Source organism: Lepidochelys kempii, chromosome 15 (genome assembly GCF_965140285.1).
Source record: "Lepidochelys kempii isolate rLepKem1 chromosome 15, rLepKem1.hap1, whole genome shotgun sequence".
Classification (NCBI taxonomy): domain Eukaryota; kingdom Metazoa; phylum Chordata; order Testudines; family Cheloniidae; genus Lepidochelys; species Lepidochelys kempii.
In genome coordinates this window covers 25,443,972-25,465,401 of record NC_136394.1, presented here as the reverse complement: position 1 = coordinate 25,465,401, position 21,430 = coordinate 25,443,972, and the positions used below count along the sequence as shown (strand labels likewise).

At 41.7% G+C, this 21,430-nt stretch overlaps 1 protein-coding gene across 7 annotated transcripts in view; it reads right to left on the bottom strand.

The window, feature by feature from the left end:
• Positions 1 to 21,430, bottom strand: part of PITPNM2 (phosphatidylinositol transfer protein membrane associated 2) — a 225,591-nt gene that overhangs the window by 171,209 nt on the left and 32,952 nt on the right. The window contains exon 1 of one of the 7 annotated variants that reach the window (XM_073313001.2): positions 19,356 to 19,504. The exons of 5 other annotated variants lie outside the window; for them this stretch is intronic. The gene's annotated coding sequence lies outside the window, so the exon portion shown is untranslated. Of the gene's footprint in view, positions 1 to 19,355; positions 19,505 to 21,430 lie in introns of those variants that run through there. One more of the 7 variants, XM_073313002.2, reaches the window with a different exon arrangement.

Below are 21,430 nucleotides of genomic sequence, written 5' to 3'. Positions count from 1 at the left end.
ACTATCCCAAGGAGCTTGCAGTCTAAGGCTTTGTCTTTACTGTCAAAAAGGCGTGTTTTTACTGTGAGATAACGAATGCACATTACCCAGCCCACTGTAGAATTCTAGTGGAGACAAGACTCTGCAGTTTTACCACGAGGTAGCCTAGGCGAGATCAACTGTGGATGACTCGAAAGGTAGGTGAGGGAATTTATGTGTGAAAGTGTTACTAGCTACTCCGCAGTAAAAACTACAGGTGCCTTGCCTCCACTATGATTTTACAGCAGGACAGCTATTGTGCATTAGTTATCCCGCTGTAAAGAACCCACCTTTTCTGCAGCAAAGACAGCGCCTGAGAGATTCAATACAAGTTATAGCAAATAGTTCTAGATACGTAGTAGAAGGAACCATTGTGATCATCTAGACCTCCTGAATAGAGCTTCCTCACAATAATTCCTTTAGAAAATCTTTTAGAAAAACTTCCAACCTTGATTTAAAAATTATCAGAGATGGAGAATCCACAATGACCATTGGTAAATTGTTCCAATGGTTCATTACCATTACCAATGGATAGCTCAGTGGTTTGAGCCTTGCCTGCTAAACCCAGGGTTGTGAGTTCAATCCTTGAGGGGGCTATTTAGGGATCTGGGAAAAAAATTGGGGATTGGTCCTGCTTTGAGCAGGGGGTTGGACTAGATGACCTCTTAAGGTCCCTTCCAACCCTGATATTCTATGGTTCCTTCAAATTTGCCATCGATTACCCTCCCTGTCAAAAATGTATGCTTTATTTCCAGTCTGAATTTGTCTAGCTTCAACTTCCAGCCACTGAATCATGTTAGACTTTTCTCTGCTAGATTGAAGAGCCCATTGTGAAATATCTGTTCCCTGTAGTTAAGTCACCCCTTAACCTTTTTGTTGTCAAGTGAAATAAGTTAAGCTCTGAGTCTATCACTATAACAATCCTTTAATCATTCTCATGGCTCTTTTCTGAACCTTTCAAATGTGTTCCTACAAAATGTGTTGAACTGGTCTGACCATCCTGACCCCAGAAGGACAGTTGTTTAAAACATTTAGAGAAAGGCCTGGAGGAAGCCATTTTAATAACTGGTGTCAAAAGCTGCCCATTCTCTGCATGCAGGCAACGCCAGACAGAACTGTTACCAAAGCAACAAGTTTCCCAAATTCCACATATGAGTGATTCTAAGAACTCTGGCCTCACACATCCTGAATAATAAAAATAATTAAATAATAACTTTGTGCTTCTGGAATGCCTTTCCACAGAGTATCTCCAAATGCCTTATGAAGACTCAGTAAGCCACACAACAATCCTGTGAAGTGGCGAAGTGCAGTTATCCCCTTTTTATTGTGAGGTAACTGAGGCACAAAGAGGCAAATGGTATGATTTTTACTAGGAAAGAATAATAAGTAAAACCAAAACTTTCCAGAGAGAAGTGCAACTTCAGCTGACAGCATCCCTTTGAAATGTCAACACCTACAGACATGGAGGAACATGAGGAGGAGTGGTTTGCATGTTTGGTTTATTTTGGGTATGTCAGAACTAGAGTATGAAGAGGAAAAAGTATGAGAAGGAATGATTCCTAAAAGGAAAACTAAGTGCTAGTTCCCCAAAGTTTTCAGAGGTGAATGTGTCAAGGATTACTCTAGCTAGCCATTTCATTACAGCACACAGGCAGTGTAATATAGATGATAACCCAACCACCGAGGCTAACTGCAAAGAGGAAATAAATCATCATTTTATTACTAAGTGTCTTCAGTATAATTTTAAAAGATTGTCACATTGGAAGCCACCTACTTAGCCTGATAAGCTAAGGGAGGACTCAGAAATGCAGATTGCCCGAATGCCTGTCTGAACTGGCCACTCAGAATTGTTTTAAGTTCTATTAATTTGAAAGGATTTGTACACTTTAGCAGTGGCCCTTAATCAAAAAACCAACAGAACGTAAAAAGTTTGAAAGTGGTTTGCCTCGTCAAACGCTCAAATGGGCTCTGCATTTCCTAAGTCCTAGATGAATTTTTTGCTAGGCCCCCAGCCTGCAAAGATTCATTAATAACTTTACTTATGTGAGTAATTCTGTAGAACTCAACAGGATTATGCATACGTGTAAGCACGTGAAGGGTCAAGCCTTTAGACTGGACCTTTTGTATCCATAAATGGCAGAGCACAGAGAGAGAGAAACCAGCATTATTCAGTGTTATCCAGAGAGAAACCATAGCAGATGGAGAAAGAAAGAGATTTATATATTCAAATGTAGTCAATATTTCTCGGATGTCTCATCAGTTCTTCTTTAGGAAGATGATATAGCTGCAAAGGAAAGATTCCTACCAAAAGTGAGCAAATAGCTCTTCCTGTCTCGGTGGGAGTAGAGGGGGTAATTAAGTGCCATAAGAAAGAACAAGATTAGTGTTCTATCACAGAGGGAAAATATGGACAACTGAAAACAAATTAAATTAAAATTCAGCAATGAAGAGAAGTCCAGGATCTAGTTTACTGGTCCTGGATATTTTGCATCATGGACAAGAAAGGACCCATGAAATCCAATGAGCACAGAAGAGAGATTCCCTTTCATACTATGCTACTGCATGATCAAAACGAAATACGAAGGGTGTATAATTCATTGCTTCCATACTATGTCATCTTATTTACAGTTCTCTCTCTTTTTAGGCTTTGGCTGAAAGTTGGAAAAAATGCATAATCCTTGTTAATAAATGCTTTAATAAATCATGGGGGCACCTCATCATGGGGAAAAAACTATCACTATTAGAAGTGACACCTATAGTGAATATAATACCTAATACAAGGAAACACAAAAATATATCTAAACTGTTAAATCTTTGTAATTCTTCCCCTTATTAGTGCAATTATAATACTGGTTACTTTTTCTGTTCAATATTTTTTTTCTGTAAAAGGCACACTGCATATTTGTCCTATTAATGTTTCATTTATTATTTTATTTTCCTTACTTTCCAAGGCCTCAATCCTGCAAATACATACAAACATACATTTTTAATTTTACATACATGAATAGCTCCACTTCAGCTACTGAGACAATTCATGCACACAAAGTTTAACATCTGCAGCATTAGGGTTGTATTTTGTACCAGCACTTCCTTCAAGAAAAATGAAGAAAGCTATATTATGGAGAGGAACGTCATCCTTCCAACAATTATTGAAGCTAGCTTCTCATGACAAGAGCAAATCTGACATCCCACCAGAGCCTAACTTATACAAAATCAAACCAACCCACCTGAAATTTCACATCCTAGTTCAGGTAATTTTTTTTTTTAAATTACATCTTTTGTTAAAAAGATATGCTCTGAATTTTCATATTGGTCCTCATATGGACTCAGTAACGTCTCTTCCGGGTGAAAAAAAAATTTCTTTATGTATGCATAAAATACTGTTATAGATTCAAGAATATGTATGAACAGGCCAGATGAAGTTAACATTTATGGTATTTATTTTGTTGGTGAATTATCAGTTACAGAAACTAACACACAAGAATTAAGAGACAAAGCTTTTCCCTTTGATAATAAAACAAATGCTCAGAAGAGCAGACAGGAGAGCAGGGAAGGAACCCCAAATAACCCCTCATCACTTCTCTCTGGTCATTCTACAGCCAGGATGTTAAGTCCTTAAGTAACAAAGGCACAGGATCAAAAGGCACCACAACGCTAAAACAGAATGACAAACAAAATCACCTCCACCAAAGGGACAGAATCACTCGTGAGGTCCAGTTTGAGTGGCCTGTCATACCTTTAAAACTTTCAGACTAAGCATCAGAAAATATTTGTTCTTTGTGGCAGGGAAATAAAAAGCCTAGGAATTATTTTGTGTTAAGTCTCTCAAACATCAATTGTATTAAAAGTATGTTGTATTAAAAGTATGTTTTGTTCCCTTTCTTCTTCTTCCCCAGGTGTCCTTCTCTACAACAACCCACTGAGACCTCCTCAAACTTTTGCCATCTCCTCCACCACGATCTCAGTTTTGATCGAAGCCTTGTAGAACTGAGAAATCAGTCCCCCTGCTGGAGCCAGCCAGATCAAAATATTTTCTCTAGAGAAGACAGTGTTAAATTTGATGCTAGTGTTGCAGATTTGGGTGCTTAGAAAGATGGAGATCAGCGCACACACACAAGAAGTTGGATCTCAGGAGACCTTGAGGGAACTAAAGCTCTTCAAAAGGAGTGAAGTCACCAAGCACTAATCTCCTTACAAAATTGGATCAGCTGAATTGGGTTACTATAGCTGGGACAGGTATTCACCTATCAGCCTACACAGGACTTTCTTACTCCACTACTGGACTAGCTAGAGCTAGGGTAAAATTTTCAAGAGTGCCGAAGTGGCTTAGGTGCTTTTGAAAAAAAGAGAGACTTAAGCTGATGTCCTTTACGTGCTACTGATAATTTTATCCCATGTGTCTAAGAGTGTGTGGGGAGTCGCTAAGAAACACAAGTTGCAAAGAGATTCTGAGAGGTAAACTTCCCACTCCAGCACGTGGGAAATGGCTTGAGTTCTCCCAGCCAAACCCTCACAAAGCCAAGCCGGCAGGGTATATCATGCTCTTATTCAGAGGACAGCCAATCCTACTCCTGATTTATAAAAGATCACCCACTTGCAAACATGGCTTTCCTCCTGAGGGGGCAACCTTTCTAAATCTCTTTATCACTATTTAGATACAAACATTGTAAAGCACAAGCAACTTCCCTCTCTTTCTCCTCTCACTCCCCACCTCATCTTTTTAGAGCAATGGCTAAAGACAGATGCTTAATATAGATGCATAGATATTAAGGTCAGAAGGGACCATTATGATCATCTAGTCTGACCTCCTGCACAATGCAGGCCGCAGAATCTCACCCACCCACTCCTGCGATAAACCTCTCACCTATGTCTGAGCTACTGAAGTCCTCGGTCTGCATGATACATTTAGAGGTTGGTTCAAATACCCCAAACTACAGGGAAGTTCCACTTGAGGGTCTAAGCTTTGAAACAATACTAGTGATTTAGGGGACGCAAACGGAGACATTTTAAAAGGGCCTCATGTTCAGAAGGGCAAGTGTTCACATTTTGCCTTTAAGGCATCTCAGGTTGGGCACACAAGCAAAGCATCCACTAGTCCCTTTTGAAAAGACGGGTCCAGATCCTGACATGAACTTTGCATCTCAAATCTACTTGCAGATGACCACACAGCAATTAAGTAAACAAGTTTTACAAGATCAAACAGACTTCCACAGGTTCACTGGATAATTGTTTCCCTCCATGTTTTAAAATTAAAAGGGGAAAAAAAGAGAGAGAGAAAGACAAACATCTGGGTTATGTTCTAAATGTAATTAGAAGTCTGATAACAGGACAGAATAATGTCAAACAAATTACAAGCAATGTGCTTTCATTCACAGGGTGACAAGTCAACAGACAGTTAGTTAATTTTAAAACGGATTATGTACCAACTCCTTAAATAAAATGAACATGCACTCACACACATATAAAGCAACTGGGAGTCCAAATATACATTTTGTTTTCCCTTGGGCAGGGCTGAACAGCGTGTTTATATCTCAAGAGCCGACTGAGGAATAACTACCGCCAACATTTTTAGAAGTGCCCATTTATTTTGAGACACTTTAGTCCCCAATTCTTAGAAGTGCTGAGCACTCATAACTTCCATCAAAACCAACAGAGGTTGCTTGCAAACAAGGAGGAGAGTGTGTTTGGAAAGTAGGCAAAGAAGTTCCAGAGAGTTCAGCTTCTGCTCTCAGTTTTGTGTGATACGATCTACTGTTGTAGGTAAAGTCACAGAGCCCCAAACTCAGGTCTTGGGAGGCAAAAAGTTTTCCCTGGTGTCTCTCTCAGGTTCCTTATGCTGTTGGGTCACTTAGTGCAATGACATCTGCAGAATAACAGTGGGATCATCTCACAGTCAGAGGCCCAAATGCTGCCTGCATCAGAAAGACACAAAGAAGAGGGCAAAAGCAGCCGGAAAACTCTGCAGCATTTCCCCATCTCTCACTGGGGGATAGATTTACTGATTGTGAAAGGAGCCTGGGCCAGGAACTTCAGAGAACATAAGAATAAGAACGGCCATACTGGGTCAAACCAACGGTCCATCGAGCCCAGTATCCTGTCTGCTGACAGTGGCCAATGCCAGGTGCCCCCGAGGGAGTGAACCTAACAGGTAATGACCAAGTGATCTCTCTCCTGCCATCCATCTCCACCCTCTGACAAACAGAGGCTAGGGACACCATTCCTTACTCATCCTGGCTAATAGCCATTAATGGACTTAACCTCCATGAATTTATCTAGTTCTCTTTTAAACCCTGTTATAGTCCTAGCCTTCACAACCTCCTCAGGCAAGGAGTTCCACAGGTTGACTGTGCGCTGGGTGAAGAAGAACTTCCTTTTATTTGTTTTAAATCTGCTGCCCATTAATTTCATTTGGTGGCCCCTAGTTCTTATATTATGGGAACAAGTAAATAACCTTTCCTTATTCACTTTCTCCACACTACTCATGATTTTATATACCGCTATCATATCCCCCCTTAGTCTCCTCTTTTCCAAGCTGAAAAGTCCTAGCCTCTTTAATCTCTCCTCATATAGGACCCGTTCCAAACCCCTGATCATTTTAGTTGCCCTTCTCTGAACCTTTTCTAATGCCAGTATATCTTTCTTGAGATGAGGAAACCACATCTATACGCAGTATTCAAGATGTGGGCGTACCATGAATTTATATAAGGGCAATAAGATATTCTCCATCTTACTCTCTATCCCTTTTTTAATGATCCCTAACATCCTGTTTGCTTTTTTCTTTTTTTTTTTTGGACTGTCGTTGCACACTGCGGGGACGTCAAGGACCCTTGGGGAAATCTAGCTCCAGTCTCACAAGAGGCATCCATTGTTCCCTGGGGTGTCCATCGCCCCCATCCTGCTAGGCAGCGTATCCCTGAAGAGTTACACTGCTAATAGGTCTCACCCATGGCTATGCCCCAACCCTCTCCCCTCCACCCCCCATGGTGAAGAAATTACAGAAGGGGTGAATCCCACTTTCTATTAGTGCTTGAGGGAGCTTCAGTAGTGGAGCCCAGGTTTTGAGCAGATACAGAGCCAGGGGGTTGATGGGTTTCATTGGTGATGCCACCTTCAATTATACCTATTGGTTTGATATGGCACCACTAAAGGACAACAGGGGGAAGACTGCCCCTCCCACTTACCCCTGTCTCCCTATTAGCTCCACCATTGGAGCAGCTCACGCGCTGCATGGGCTCTCCATCTCCAACCCAATCTTACACAGTGCTAGCCAAGAAAGATTCTTCAGGGTTCTGAGGTGGGGGCTAGGAAAAGAGTAAATGCTGCGAACTCCCCCGCCGCACACTCCTATCAGAACACTTCTACCTCACTAACGTACCTTTTCTCTCCCCTTCACATCATCCAGCAGTGGAAAATATCTGGCCTATATAATCAGAAAGGGGAAGACGTAGCACCCTCAAACCAAGTCTCCTCAGGTGGGAGAGTTGCCATTTCCAAACATCATGCCCTCAAGACACCAGTACTTCCTCTCTCCTTGCAAAGCTTTTCCATTCATCTTAATAAAACCAATGCTGTGGTGATCCTCATGCAGCAAGTCTCTTAACTTTCTCATGTTAATAGGAATTCTCCATTTGTTTGAATGATAGCCGCTTCATGATAATGTCAATGCAAAACTAATGGAAACAGTGTTATGCTGTGAAGAAAGGGAAAAGCAAGCAGGAGAGACTGCAAAATATAAGACAGCAACAGAGTGATGTCAAAAAAGCACTGTCAACATAAGTCTGTGGAGACATTAGGCTGCAAGAAGAAGCACAACGTAACAAGACGGAACACCACACACTGTGCAAGTCTATGCCAAAGAGGAAAGCACAGGAAAAAGGAAAAAGTTATAAGTGTTACAAAAGCAAAGAGAATTTAAAAGAGCACTGTCATGATAAAATAAATCAGGTTTATTTTTAAAGCAAACGTCCTTCCCCATGTTTCTAGTACTGTAGTATCTGTAACAAAGCTGAAAGGCTTTTAAAAGTCTAGCTCACTTTTCACCATTTGTGCCACTTACTTTTGGCTTTTCGTTCAGTTTTGACAATGAAAAAACAGATCAATTTCACAGTCTGATTCTCATGCACTAATAAATGACTGAGTACCTAGATCAATGAACTGCAACTGGAGGTTTGAATACTAGAAGCAGTTAATGAAAACTGTTTTAATAGTTTACTTAACATATTTCTATTAATACATGTTTGTAATATACTCTCCCCAGCCCTCCATCTCCCAAATTCTAGTACTAAAACCTAGCCACCAGAGCCCTTTTAAATGAAAACATATCAACACAAATGTAGAAAGGCCCAACCATCCTCAAGGGTTAAAATTTTCCAGGATGGGAAGGGGATGTACTGTGCAACACTCACTAGATCTAATTCTGCTCTCACATTTGCTAGAGTAAAACCAGAGTAACCATAGTGAAGCCACTGCAGTTACTCCAGACCAACACCAATGTCACTCAGAGCAGATTTTAGTCCATTAAGCATAAATTCCTCCAGCCTTGAAGTTTACCTGAAATGGATTTTCATTCAGTTGTTCAGGTGGGCCAGTGCCAAGGAGGATCCCAGCCAGACATCAAACTGGAACCCAATCCACATCACACATTAGAGCGGGCAACTTCCTCCAAAGCTATAATTCCCACTCCCCAAAACATCTGCTCGGGTAAAGAGTAATGCATGTTAGGTTCTCTCCTATTACTATACTCACAGATCATTCCCACCCACCTCTCAACAGGGCATACAGATGAACTCTTCCTAGACCTTCAGGTCTAGCAAAGTAAACCTGCTCTCTGTCTGGCCCACAAGGAAGGCTCTGAGACATGGAGGCCCCTACCCACTCACCCTGTCCTGCAGCAACGGAACCAGAAAGGGATCCTGATTTATCTGGGCCCTCAACTCATTCTAGGGCTGTCTCACTGTTCTCAGATTTCTATGCTAACACATTTTAACCTAGTTTTATCATACCTTACCCTACAGGATACCGTATTATGCGGCATAATCATTCATAAGGCACCATCAGACATTCTTGGTGACATTATGTTATGTGGAATTTCTTTTAAACAATACAGGGCTGATAAAGCACATGGCTTGGTATTAAGCACAGCTTCATTTAACACGGTTATTAATGATCTGGAAGAGAAACTGTAATCAGCACGTTAATACCATTCACAGATGATGATATGAAATCAGATGATGTTTTGAAGACCACAGAGGATCAAGAAAACACACACACACACACAAAAGAAGATAAAGTACTTCTGTAGAGAGTTTAGAAATACAGGGCTGAAATAACAAAATGTGAGTTTCAGCTTGGAAAAATGCAAGCAAATACATTGGGGAAAGATAATCCAGGAGACCTGGGGATAGCAGTTGACAGTAAATTAGATATCAATTTGCATTGTGATATGACAACAAAAAATCCCCAATGATTCTGAGTGGAATACACAGAGGCATACAGAAGCAAACTATAGATCTAAGAGGTGAGGGTCTCTCTCTCCAGCACTGGTAAGAACCCAAGAGGACACAATGCATTGTAGAGAATTGTCAAGGGGCCTAAGGGAGACAGGAACCAACCCATAGACAGTAATAATATAGTTGCCTCAAGGAGGTGCTTGCGCAAAATAAGGCCCCGATCCTACAAAGTCAATGAGAGTTGGGTGCCCAATTTCCTTCAGTCACCATCCTGAAAATCCCAGCCTCAGCATCATAGGAAAAAAAAAATTAAGGGGGAAAGGGAAAATCACTGTTTATGGAAAGAGTATAGCTTAACTACGCAGTAACTAAGATGGAGGTATCACCTGCAAGCATTTGCAGGGTAGGGTGACCAGATGTCCTGATTTTTTGGGTCTTTTTCTTATATAGGCTCCTATTACCCCCCCATCACCATCCCAACTTTTCACACTTGCTGTCTGGTCACCCTATTGCAGGATGAAAACACCAAGGAAGATGATTCAGGATAGCTCAATGTCAGTATACAGCTGGAAGTGCCTGGAATAAATTAAAGCAAAAGTAAATTTATGAGTAACATCAGGGAAAACATATTGGCAATAAGATTTCACGTAGTGAAACCGTCCCTAAGTGAAGTGACAGAAGCCCCATCCATTCCTTAGGTCATTTAAAGCTGGACTGGAACAAGTACTGGAGAATCTATTGAAGAAACCAATTCTGTCTTGGCAGGAGGATGAATGAAGAGTAAATATAAAATGCCTTTCCCATCTTTAAAATTTCTACGGATTCTTCAAACAGCTCCTTGGTGCTTTCTTTTATGTCTCTTAGCTATTTACAGATTTACACTTGTAAACAATTTACTGGGTCAAATTACCCACTCATAAAAATAGATAATTTGTATTAATTTAAGCTATTAAACATCAACAGTAATTCTAAAACTATTCAGGGTCAGATATTCTACTCTGGACAGTATACTTAACAATTCTTTTTATGAACAGCAGTGACAGGGTTTAAGCGGCAGTGCTGTCATCCAGAAAACAAACAGTGCTCTATGTGTAATAATGTATACATGTTTTTTAAAAAGCCATCTAACACACAGCAGTTTATTAGGGTGAACATCAAACAGAGAAGTTTTACCTTTTGATAAATAATGAAAAATGCAGCAGCAGTGTGTCTGGAAGATTTCATGGACAGCTTCTTGTTAACATCTAAGGGAAATTGTTCTGAATGCTCACTAGCTGCTGCATCATTTAGGAGCCTTACACATTCGCCGTCACGTGAACCTCACAACTAATTAGCTCTTTTCTGCTCTGGAAAGGGTAGTTCAGGGAGAGAAAACTTGAAAATATACCAGATGTATCATTACTACAGCCACTCAAAGACATCAAGTAATCCTTCAACCTCCATACTGTGAATTATTACCCTATGGAGCTTAGGCAATAATATTTTCTACCACCAAAACCAACTTATCATGCCAGAAGTCAGAAAAAACATAGCCTTAAAACAGACGTAAAATGACTGAAATGGACAACTGGACAGACAATCTGAGAAAATAGGTCTTTTATACAATAATAAATCTTAGAACCTGCCATAGAGATTTAAGTTTCCCACTGACTGACACAGAAGGGCAGACCAACTATTATAATTATTTGTATTATCATCGTGCCCAAGAGCCCCAGTTGTGCTAGGTGCTGTACAAACACAGAACAAAAGGACGATCCCTCCCCCAAAGAGTTTGCAATCAAGTATAAGATAAGAGACAACCGATTGACACAGGCAGATGGGGCACTGTAAGGCAATTATGAGAGCATGTCAGCACGACAGGCAGTGACCTCTGCACACCAGGAACCTAACCATGGTCAAGTTTTTTTTGTTAGCATTATGGCAAAGGAGAGTCTTCCTCCAACATACTGAATGCAGCTTGAAATAATGTGCGAGACCCACCGGCTGAAAAAGTTGGACCCACCACACTGCACAGTCTCAGCCCAGGGGAGCTTACAGCAAGAAGCTTGCAACTCATTAACTTCAGAGCTGGGTGCTTAGCATCTCTCAGCATGAGGCACATACTGCATTTAGGCAACTCAAAGCTTATTGCAAATATGTGTGTGTGTGTGTTTGTTTGTGCTGGGGAGCATAAACGGCAACAGAGCAAAGCACTGATTTTGACAGAGGTGACCAAGAGTCCAAAGATTAAATTGAAGACAAGCTGTAGCCAATTTGAATCAAAAACACTGCAGATGGAATTGCAGGGCACTGGTCCAGACTAAGGCTTCCACTGACCACTCCTCTCATGTCACATTTGGAATTGTTTACAGAAGCTGCCTGCTTGAAAACACGAACAAATGATGTACATTTTATCCTGCCCGACAGCAGCGAAGGTCACATTTAGCCTTCTTGTTGGGGGGAGAAATATTGCATTAAATGGAGCAGCACAGCATTTATTTTAGGTTTAAGCAATGATACCATCACACAAGCTTTCTTGTACAATCCTCTGATTTACCACCTCATATGTACGTTTTCCAGGGTTTGTTCACTTTTGTTTTATTAAGTAAGATGTCAATATCCTACAGAGTATTGTGATATTGACAGCAGATGATGCTTAATAATGCATTACACTTCCATAGAAACATGCAGCCAGGAATCTCACATCAGAAGATAGACAGGATAAGAATCATTTGTGGAACAAAAGTATTGTTTCCCCTTCTGGAAAAAGCCTAGCCATGGAAATCGTCTACACTTTGTGAACAGGTTATTTTTATGTATTTGTAGGCATTTCCATGGTACTCATCATTGTAATATCTGAGTACCTATTGTCACCTTTTTACAGTTTAAAAGGAGAGAGAACAAAAGCAAGGGATTAGCCTATAAAACCAACCTAGAAAGCCTTCTATGTGCTTAAATCTTCAGAAATATAAGCACAACTTCAATAAGAGCTCAAACCACTGCTGCAGACCCTAACGGCTTCATATCAGTAATTAAGGCTTCGCCCTGACTTGATAAATACGCTATAACATATTGATCAAGAGCAGATTACAACATTATATGCATTCATTCCTTCCTTAGTATTTTGACAGCTCCCCCTAGACACTTCTGTCAATATATATAATCTCACATAGTCCATGTCCCATGGCAGGGCTTCTCAATAGCTTGCCAAGGCCTCACAGCCAGTGTCTCTTTTAGGCATGTTTTTATTAACCAAACATAACCAAAGAACAGTTCCTCAGCTCACCCTTTGCATCTCAGGCTTTCGCTGCCGCCCCTCCCAAGGGAGCTTGGCAGTCCTGCTTCCAGCAGCTTCCTGTCTCTCTCTGGTTCACTCTCCCTCATCCAATTTCTTCTCACTGGAACTCCCTCGAACCCCTTATAGCAACAAGTGCAGCCCCACCTTAATTGGCCCAACTGGGACCACCTGCTCTGCCACAGGGGAGCTGGACCTAGTTCAGTTATAGGGGCCAACGACTGTGTGACATACCCTGCCATGAACCTCCCTTCAGAAAAGCCTGTCTCTTTCACATACAGGTATTTACACTGGCCTGTGGAGCCCTATCTGGACCGCTCTGACCCCTAATCCAAAACACAAAGTCTCTACGTGAACTCATACATATACATTTATTTATATGTGTCTCCATATTCCCCAAGTTCCCCACAGGCCTTAACACCAATCGGACAATTCATATCTTCACCAGGGATTGTCTATAGAATTTTATCCTCTCTGGGGTTTTGAGGTCTCTGCATGCAGTCTCACTATTTCCCCCTCATGCTCACTGACCATCAGGATCAGGCAACCTCTCTCTTCCTGAGCAGCTGGATGTCCTGAAGCCAGCCGCTCTCTCTCTTTCTGGTCCAATGTTTTGTAGCTAACCTTCTGTGGCCTCCAGTCATTCCAGGAGCTCTCCAGTCCTCAGGACGGCAGCCATAAATCAGGTATCCCTGTTTCCCCTTCCACAAAAGGCCACTGTTTTTGCCCTTGACCTCTGGTCTGGCTCCCAGCACGCTGATGAAGCTCTGTCTGGGTCCCTACTGTACCCCGCTCACTTAGCTTCAGCCTCTAAGTCTCCACTATACTCTGCTCCCCCCCCCCCTCCCTGGAGCCTCGCCAACTCCTGCTCTAGTGTAAGCACTGCTGATTCTCACTCTCTGCCTCCACCCTAACCCAGGCTAATTGCTGTTCCAGTTCTACTGAATGATTGATAATCTTCTGCTGGGAAGCTGAAATCATCTTACCCATCTTTGGGCTCCCATCTGTAGTACTTCAAAACTTTTCCAGGATGACTTGGTCTATGATTTTCTCTTCTGAGCTGATATGGGAGCATAGCCACCAAGCTGTGAGGTCCTGTAATTTTTGAGCTATTACCCAGGGTCATGTCCCATGCTAGAAGGGTTCAACCCAACATTGGTGCATATGCACCTTCAGAGTCATTCCCAATCTATCTAAGATGGCAACCTTCATCACAGGATAGGAATCTTCCTGCTCATCACTTACAGCTCAGTAGGGTGCCTGTGCCTCACCAGTCAGAAACGGAGCTACATGGGCTGCTCAAATGGATTCCTACCAGTACTTGCCACTCTCTCAAAGGTCTGGAGGAAGGCCTCCAGGTCATCTTCTGGCCCTAGCTTTGCCAGGCTGGGGACCAGCCCGAGCTTCCCTCTCCAGCATCAATCACATTCCACTGAAACCCTTGGCCCAGAAGCTTCTGCAGCCACTCCTATTGCTGGAAGTGGGCCTCTTGCCTCCACTGTTGAGTGCCGAATTCTGCCTATTGTTGCTTCTGCAGGCTGTCCAACAGCTACCGGAGCACAGTCTGTGTTTGTTGCTGCTGTTCCTGCTGCCACTGTAATGTGGCTGTCTCCTGCTGCACTGTCACCAGTATACGGATGGCTTTTCCATCATCCTTAAACATTCAAATGAGGTGGGGGTTAGTCAATCTCAAAGGGAAACTTGAAGTCCCTTTCTTGGCTTTCACCAACAATCCTCATTTTCCCCTGGAATCAGAAGCTAATTGAGGCGCCTGCATTATTATGGGTCACATGACAGGGCTTCTCATCAGCTTATGGAGGCCTCAGTGACACAACCAGAGTCTCTTTTAGGCAGGTTTCTACGGTCCAAACTTAAACCACCAACCAAAACAAAGTTTCTCAGTTTACACTTTGCATCTCAAGGTTTCACTGCTTCCCCTCCCAGGGGACTCGAAGTCCTGCTTCCAACAGCTTCCTGTTTCTGCTTCACTCTCCCCCAGCCAGTTCCTTCTCAAAACTAGCCCTACACTGGAGCATTGGGAACTCCCTCAAACACTTTATAGCTGCAACTGCAACCCCACCCCCTTAATTAGCCCAACTAGGAGCACCTGCTTTGGCACAGGAGAGCTGGACCTACTTCAGTTACAAGAGCCAGCTACCCTGTGACCATTCAATTAAAGAGATCATAAAAACCAAATCATGTGCTATCACCACAACTACAGGTTTTTTAGTGCTCCAATAGGCAATGTGAAAGATGTACAAACACATTTTCAATACAATGAAGATGACATACTAAGAACAACTCTGGAAAATTGGAAGGGTGGGTTTTTTAAGCACCTGGGGGGGGGAAGTTATTCATGAGCTTCTTTGTTTCATTGCAAATGGAGGAGAGGTTTTGACAGTAGAGTTTCCCCATTGTCAAGTGCATTTTGGAATCTACTCAAGCTCCTGACTTGACAAACTGGATCTCAAAACAGCCCACACACACCAATGTGGAACATACAGCAGAGTTTTCCCAAATGCACAGGGCTTCTCAAAGTAGAAGGAAAAAATAGAGTTAATGAATTTCTTCCCCTTTCTTCCCTCAACCCACCTCTGATGGGCTGCAACAAGCACCACAAAGCAGCGCTTTTCAGAGGCTTGTCCCAGTATCTCATTTGTGTGTGTTTGTTCTCCCTCCTTTCCCCCACCATGCTGTGGCAAAAATGAATCGACACCACAGGTTCAACTGCACGACAAGTTGTGCGTAGGTGAAATTCACAGTATGATGATTGCTACTGGAAGTGCAAATCCAAGTGGGTGAATATTGGCATGAACTGTGCCGTATGTAACTAAGATTAGGACTAGCAATATGGAGAATCCATAACATCCTCTGCAGCCTGGGTAGTTCAATACATCTCTAGCCCAAACATGCTGTAATTACAGGAGGAGGGAGCAAAATACAGATGGCCTTCCTCCCCTATTTCCATCAGAAAAGGTGCCGGTGCTAAAACTCCATTATTCATCCTGCTGAAACAATAACTCATAGGCTTTTAGTGCTGGACATAGGACAGCAGGTTGCCAATGTGTCCAACACAAGGCAGAATAATTTTAAGTCATGGAGAGGGTTTACAATTTGGTACAGTCAGTGGTTCTCAAACTTTTTCAGACTGTAGACCAACCACTTCTAAAGAGAGGAAGATTTTCAAAGGTACCAACTCAACTCCCAGACTCTCAACCCTTGCCCTGAAGCAGCTTCTGTGCTTGGTTGTATAAAGAAATAATACTAGGCAGTATTAAAGATGACAAGAGTAAAATGAACTCATTTTACTGTGCAGAGCAGAAGGTACCTTCTACTCCCTAATTATTTTTTCCCTTTATCCACACTTTATTTCCTATGAGTGCACGGGTAGAGTTTTATTGGTTCTGAACCTCCCCTTGTAGCCTACTGCTCTGCAAAATGTGATCACAGTTGAACTTACCCCAAAAGGGATATGAAGCAGCCATGCAGGACAAAAAGGAGCATTTGGAAAAAAAATTTTAATTTGTCAGTAAAACCTCTAGGAGCCCTGACAGTGAAAAGAGTTCTAGGCTGGGCTATAGCTAAGAGACAGCATAACTTGAATCTACCAGTGTTGTTATTACTATAAATTCTTCCCCAACCTCAATACCCAATTTCATTGCTCCTGACCTTCCCTGATGGAATTAAGTCAGGATTCTCAAATTGAGCCCATTAACACCACTCCTGAAAGCAACGCTCTCCAAAAGAGTGCACACAAACAAATTCAGGGCCTCATATTCAAAAAGAAAGTGTTTCTGCTCTCTCTCTGCGGTTAATGTTCATAATGGTCTTTTCAGTTATCTTCTCTTGTGCTAACTGACCACGCAGGGAAACAGTGACGATGACTGAACACAAAGCTCTACCAAAAACACAGAGTAAATGGAGAGATTTAGAGGTTACTTTTAACGATAGTAGGTCCAAAGACTCCTGGCAAAACAAGTTTAAGAAGATGTCCCTTTAAGTTGACTGGCGGGGCAGCTGCTGAACAATGCAAGGTATTTTCCCTCAGAACCGCCTGCTCCGGGAGTGCCTCAGAGTGAGAGTGGTCTCCAATTCCCTCAATCTCCGACAGTTCCTACCTGCTCAGTAGGGTTGCCAACATTGCATTTCAAAAATACAGGACAAACCCATGGGCCACATAGGGATGATGGAGGGATGGCCAGGTAAAATCTGAGTGGTGTTTGGCATTGCAACCCTGTGCCCCAGGTCAAGTTGCCAACCAGAAGTACTTCCCTCATTGAAATACTGGATAAAAGGCATCCCGTACTAATTAAACACAGGATGGGCTATTTTTTATTTAAATAAGGGACATCTCTTGTAATACGGCACTGTTGGCAACCCTATTGCTCAGGCTGTTCCCCGCCAGGTCCATTTCTCTCACTCACTTGCAGGGAGCCAAGCACCACTTAGAGCAACACTACTTGCTTCCCTTACTGGCAGTCTGGCTATTTGTTTCAGGCAGAGCAAGGAGTGTTGATGATGATCGGACTGAGGCAAGAGAGTGTGCAAGCAGTGTAGGTTTCACCCTGCCAGCAGGCTGGAGGGAGTGGACGGGAATACAAAGGAAAGGTGCAGGTTCAGAGAGGGCAAGGAAGACAATGAGGGGGAAAGAAGGACAAGGAAATCCAAGAGTCCTTCCAGCCCAGTCTGCCTCTCATCTTGAGAGTCTCATTAGTCCCTTGAACTCTGCCAGGGACTTATCACACTGAGCCCCTAGCATTCCAATCCATGGCACTGAGAGAGAGGGACACAAAATATCTATTACAAACCTCAACTCTATGTGTCCAGTAGCACAAATCATGACACCAGCTCACGAGGCCTCACAGGCATAGGATCCCATTGACAGAGCAGAGTTCTAGAACCCTTCAAAATATGTGGGCTTATTTCTCACACAAGTAACATTGCTCACATGCTAGCTCCACTGAACTTTTATTGCTTCACATGTCTTTGAACAGCCTCCTACCAAGGCTTCACAGTCAATTGAAGTGAAATGAGAAACTGGATGTGATGCAATTTAAAAATTTCGCCCAACAAATGACAGCAATGACAACTGTTAAATAAATAGTCAAGATGCACCGTGCTTTGAAACGGAGGGGAAAAACACATCATTGTCCAGATACCTGTGTCTACAAACTGGCCATACCACCGAGCTGGCAAGAGATGTTTATAGCCCACAAGATGCTTCAGCCTAGATGGGAAAGAAATTGATCTCTCTGCCTCCTCACCTCAGGCACATATTTCAGAGAGGGAAGTCATCTATTTCAAGGCTGGACTATGTGATTATGTAGACAGTGCCTAGCAGATTGTGGGAGCCACGAGAACAGAGATAATAAATAGTGGAAAGAAGGTTTGGGGTTTTTTTAAATGAATTATAGAAAGACCTTTATGTGAAAAACAAGCACACCACTTTTTTATATTGAAATTTCACTTTCAGCACGTTCCACTAAGCCATCTGTTACTGAGCCAAAAACAACAAGGCACAAGGGACTCGTTCAATGAGTAGCAAACAGGAAAGACAAAGATGTGCACAGTGTTTAAAGCACAAATGGTACACACACCTTTGCATTTTGCAGAAGGTCATACACTGGGTCTTTATATTTAATGTATAAAATTATATTTGACTCAGCATTGGATACAGTACGTGCAGGAGCCTTGATTTTAAGATTCTCTAGGGAATGGCCAAGTTTCTGCATACATTTCCCCTCTCCTTCAAAAGAGAAATAAACAACATTTTCCATTTCTACAGAGATTTACATCTGAGGATCTCAAAGTGCTTCACAAAAAGTATGTCATAAATAGATATTGACACTCATTCTACAAGTGATCTATTGAGGCACAAGGAGGTTAAGAAACTTGCCCACAGTCACATAGCAAGTCAGTGGTAGTTCCCATAACAGAGCCCAGGTCTCTACTCACTCTAAAACCCCAGATATAAACACTAGAAATACTGTCTCCCCTGACAAGCAAGCTTTTTTATCCTACATTGTTCCAGTGTATTCACATCATAAAAACATTAGTGTTTACTCATGAGTAATTAGAGGAAAACCAATATGCTGCCACTATATGGTGGTAGAATTTATGCAGATCATCAAAGAACAGGACTGTGCATCTCTGTCAACTATCAGCACCATTTTAGCCTTTAACTCAAAGAACTCAGAGGCACGTGTGTTCCAATTGCATTATTCTGCCCAAATAAAATTATTTTTTCCTTTTCCAAGATATGAAACGACAGTATTATTATAGTCACAACCACAATGATTTAATAATTTAAACAAAGGCACACACAAGAGAAGCATTTTAAGAAGCGTTTCATTACTGCTAGAAACTGGATTTCTGATCCCTGAAACTACAAGTACTATTGAAAATTATATCCCAAAAATCCTTAGTTCAAAACTACAATTTAATCATATAAAATACTGTAACAGAGCTGTAAAAACCACTGACACCTTTTTACGTTAAATAAAACTTTCACAGTTAATGAGTTATCTGATATTATATGATTCCCACCAGTGGAAACAGATTACTCACAAAATAGGATATACAATGCAAACAGTGAATTAGGAAGCTATACACACCTTACCCTTCCTCATCCATCTTTAGCCAAGATTCTCTTACCAACTTGGCCAGGGTCTGAGGCTGGAGACTGAAAGAATACCCCACTTGCTCAATGCCCCATCTGTAAGACAGGGATGATACTATTTACAGGGCTATTTTAGGATTTAATTAAACTACACAGAGCCAGCACAAGATACATGCAGGTGCTTTAAAAACTCTAGACCTGGCTGTGGAGAGAAGTTATTATAGTAAAGACATTTTGGCACTCTCAGCTACAGCTGAAATCTAGTTATTAGCCAAGATCAAGGACTAACATGTTATTACCTAACATTTAATTATAAACCCATAAACATAAGCTTAGAGCATATAAGCATGTCTCTTTAGATCTACATTTATTGTTCTAATAGTCCCATTAAGAATTTAAAAAATAATTTTGTATACATTGTAATAGCACTGAACATGATTTATTTATCTGGCATTAACGTCAGTGTAATTTTATTTCCATTGGACTTTTGCTATTTCCATATTAATTAAATTATACCAACAAAACATAACATTAATAAAAAACCCAGTTGTAATATTTTATATGTTTAAAATCAGGAAGATTATTTTCAAGTAACAAAGCAAAATTTCATAGAACTAGTTATTTTCTCCCAACCTATTAAACAGAAATGTTTTTAGAAAAAGGGGAAGAGGATGGGGTGGGGGGAGAAACCTTAGTATTACAGTACTAACAGTTGCCTTAGATCAGATGAATCTCTCTCATAACCCAAGTAGAGAGAGAGAGAGAGCGCGCACAATGCAGCTCTTAGCATACAATACAACATATAGCCTATGTATTTTTCTTTTAATGCAGTTCTGCAACTAAAAACAAGTTGGAGACAGCAGCATGTGACCATCCAGCCTTCTGCAAACCACTGGCAACTGCTCTGTGGACCATGATGCTGGAATATCTGTACTAGATCATAATGAAGACACTGCCCCTGACAAGTTTCAAACTTCAGCCATGTTTACAGTGTTATAATAAAAACGTTTCTTTAACCTTATCTTTAAACAGGCACTACCAGGACACCACTATAACACTCAAAAGGGTAACATTTTAGCACTTATCAACAGAGAGTCACCAAGGCTGGAGGACATGCCATTACTACACGAGTAGAGGAGATGTGATCATACACCCAACATTGGCAATTTCAGTGAACTGTAAGGGGCTACTTAGAAGAAGTATTAGCTGAAAGCATATGTTTTGACTAAACATTCTGTGGATGTTTCCTCCCCTTCTCCCACATTATGAAATTAACACCAAAATGCTGTCTGAACAAGACGCCATCTTACCTCACCTGATGAATCTGCTTGTACTTTGATACCAAGCTTTCAGTTTCTATGGTAGAGCTGGGTAGTGTGTTTCTTTCTCAGAATCTTTTGTACGTAAGTGGATACAAACATTTCAGTATCTCTTCCCCCTCCTCACCCCACTTTAAGTGCGTGTCTACTGTAAGCTGGAGTAAAAACAGCAGACAATTTTAATGGAAGTGAAGGAATTAAATTAATAACATCTTTAAAGTCACTAGAAGCTACACTAATGGGTCACTCAGGACATGGAGGTTACTCATCTGTAACTGCAGGTTCTTCAAGCAGCATGGTCTCAATCTGTATTCCACATGTTGGATATGCATGCGCACTATGCTCTTCAGTCCAGAATTCTTGCAAACAACATGTATTGGCCCACACATGCGCCATCGCTCTTCCATGCTCCCAACCGAGGGCATAAAGGGTGGTGCAGGCTGACGCCTCTCCAGTTTCCTATTCTTACTGCAGTGTAATGAACCTCCAGCAGAAGGGATGGAGAGTGCGTAGTGGAATACAGATAGGAACCATACATCTTAAAGGACCTCCAGATACAGGTAAGTAACCTTAATTTCTTCCTCGAGCAATGGTCCTTACGTGTATTCCACACGTGAGATTAACGAGCAGTAGTCAAACAGGTGGTGCAAGGATGCAGAAGTGATGGCTGACCGTAGCATTGCTGTCCCCACAGCCGTATCCACAGCTGACGATTGTACCAGGGCGTACTGTCCCGTGAAAGTATGCAAAG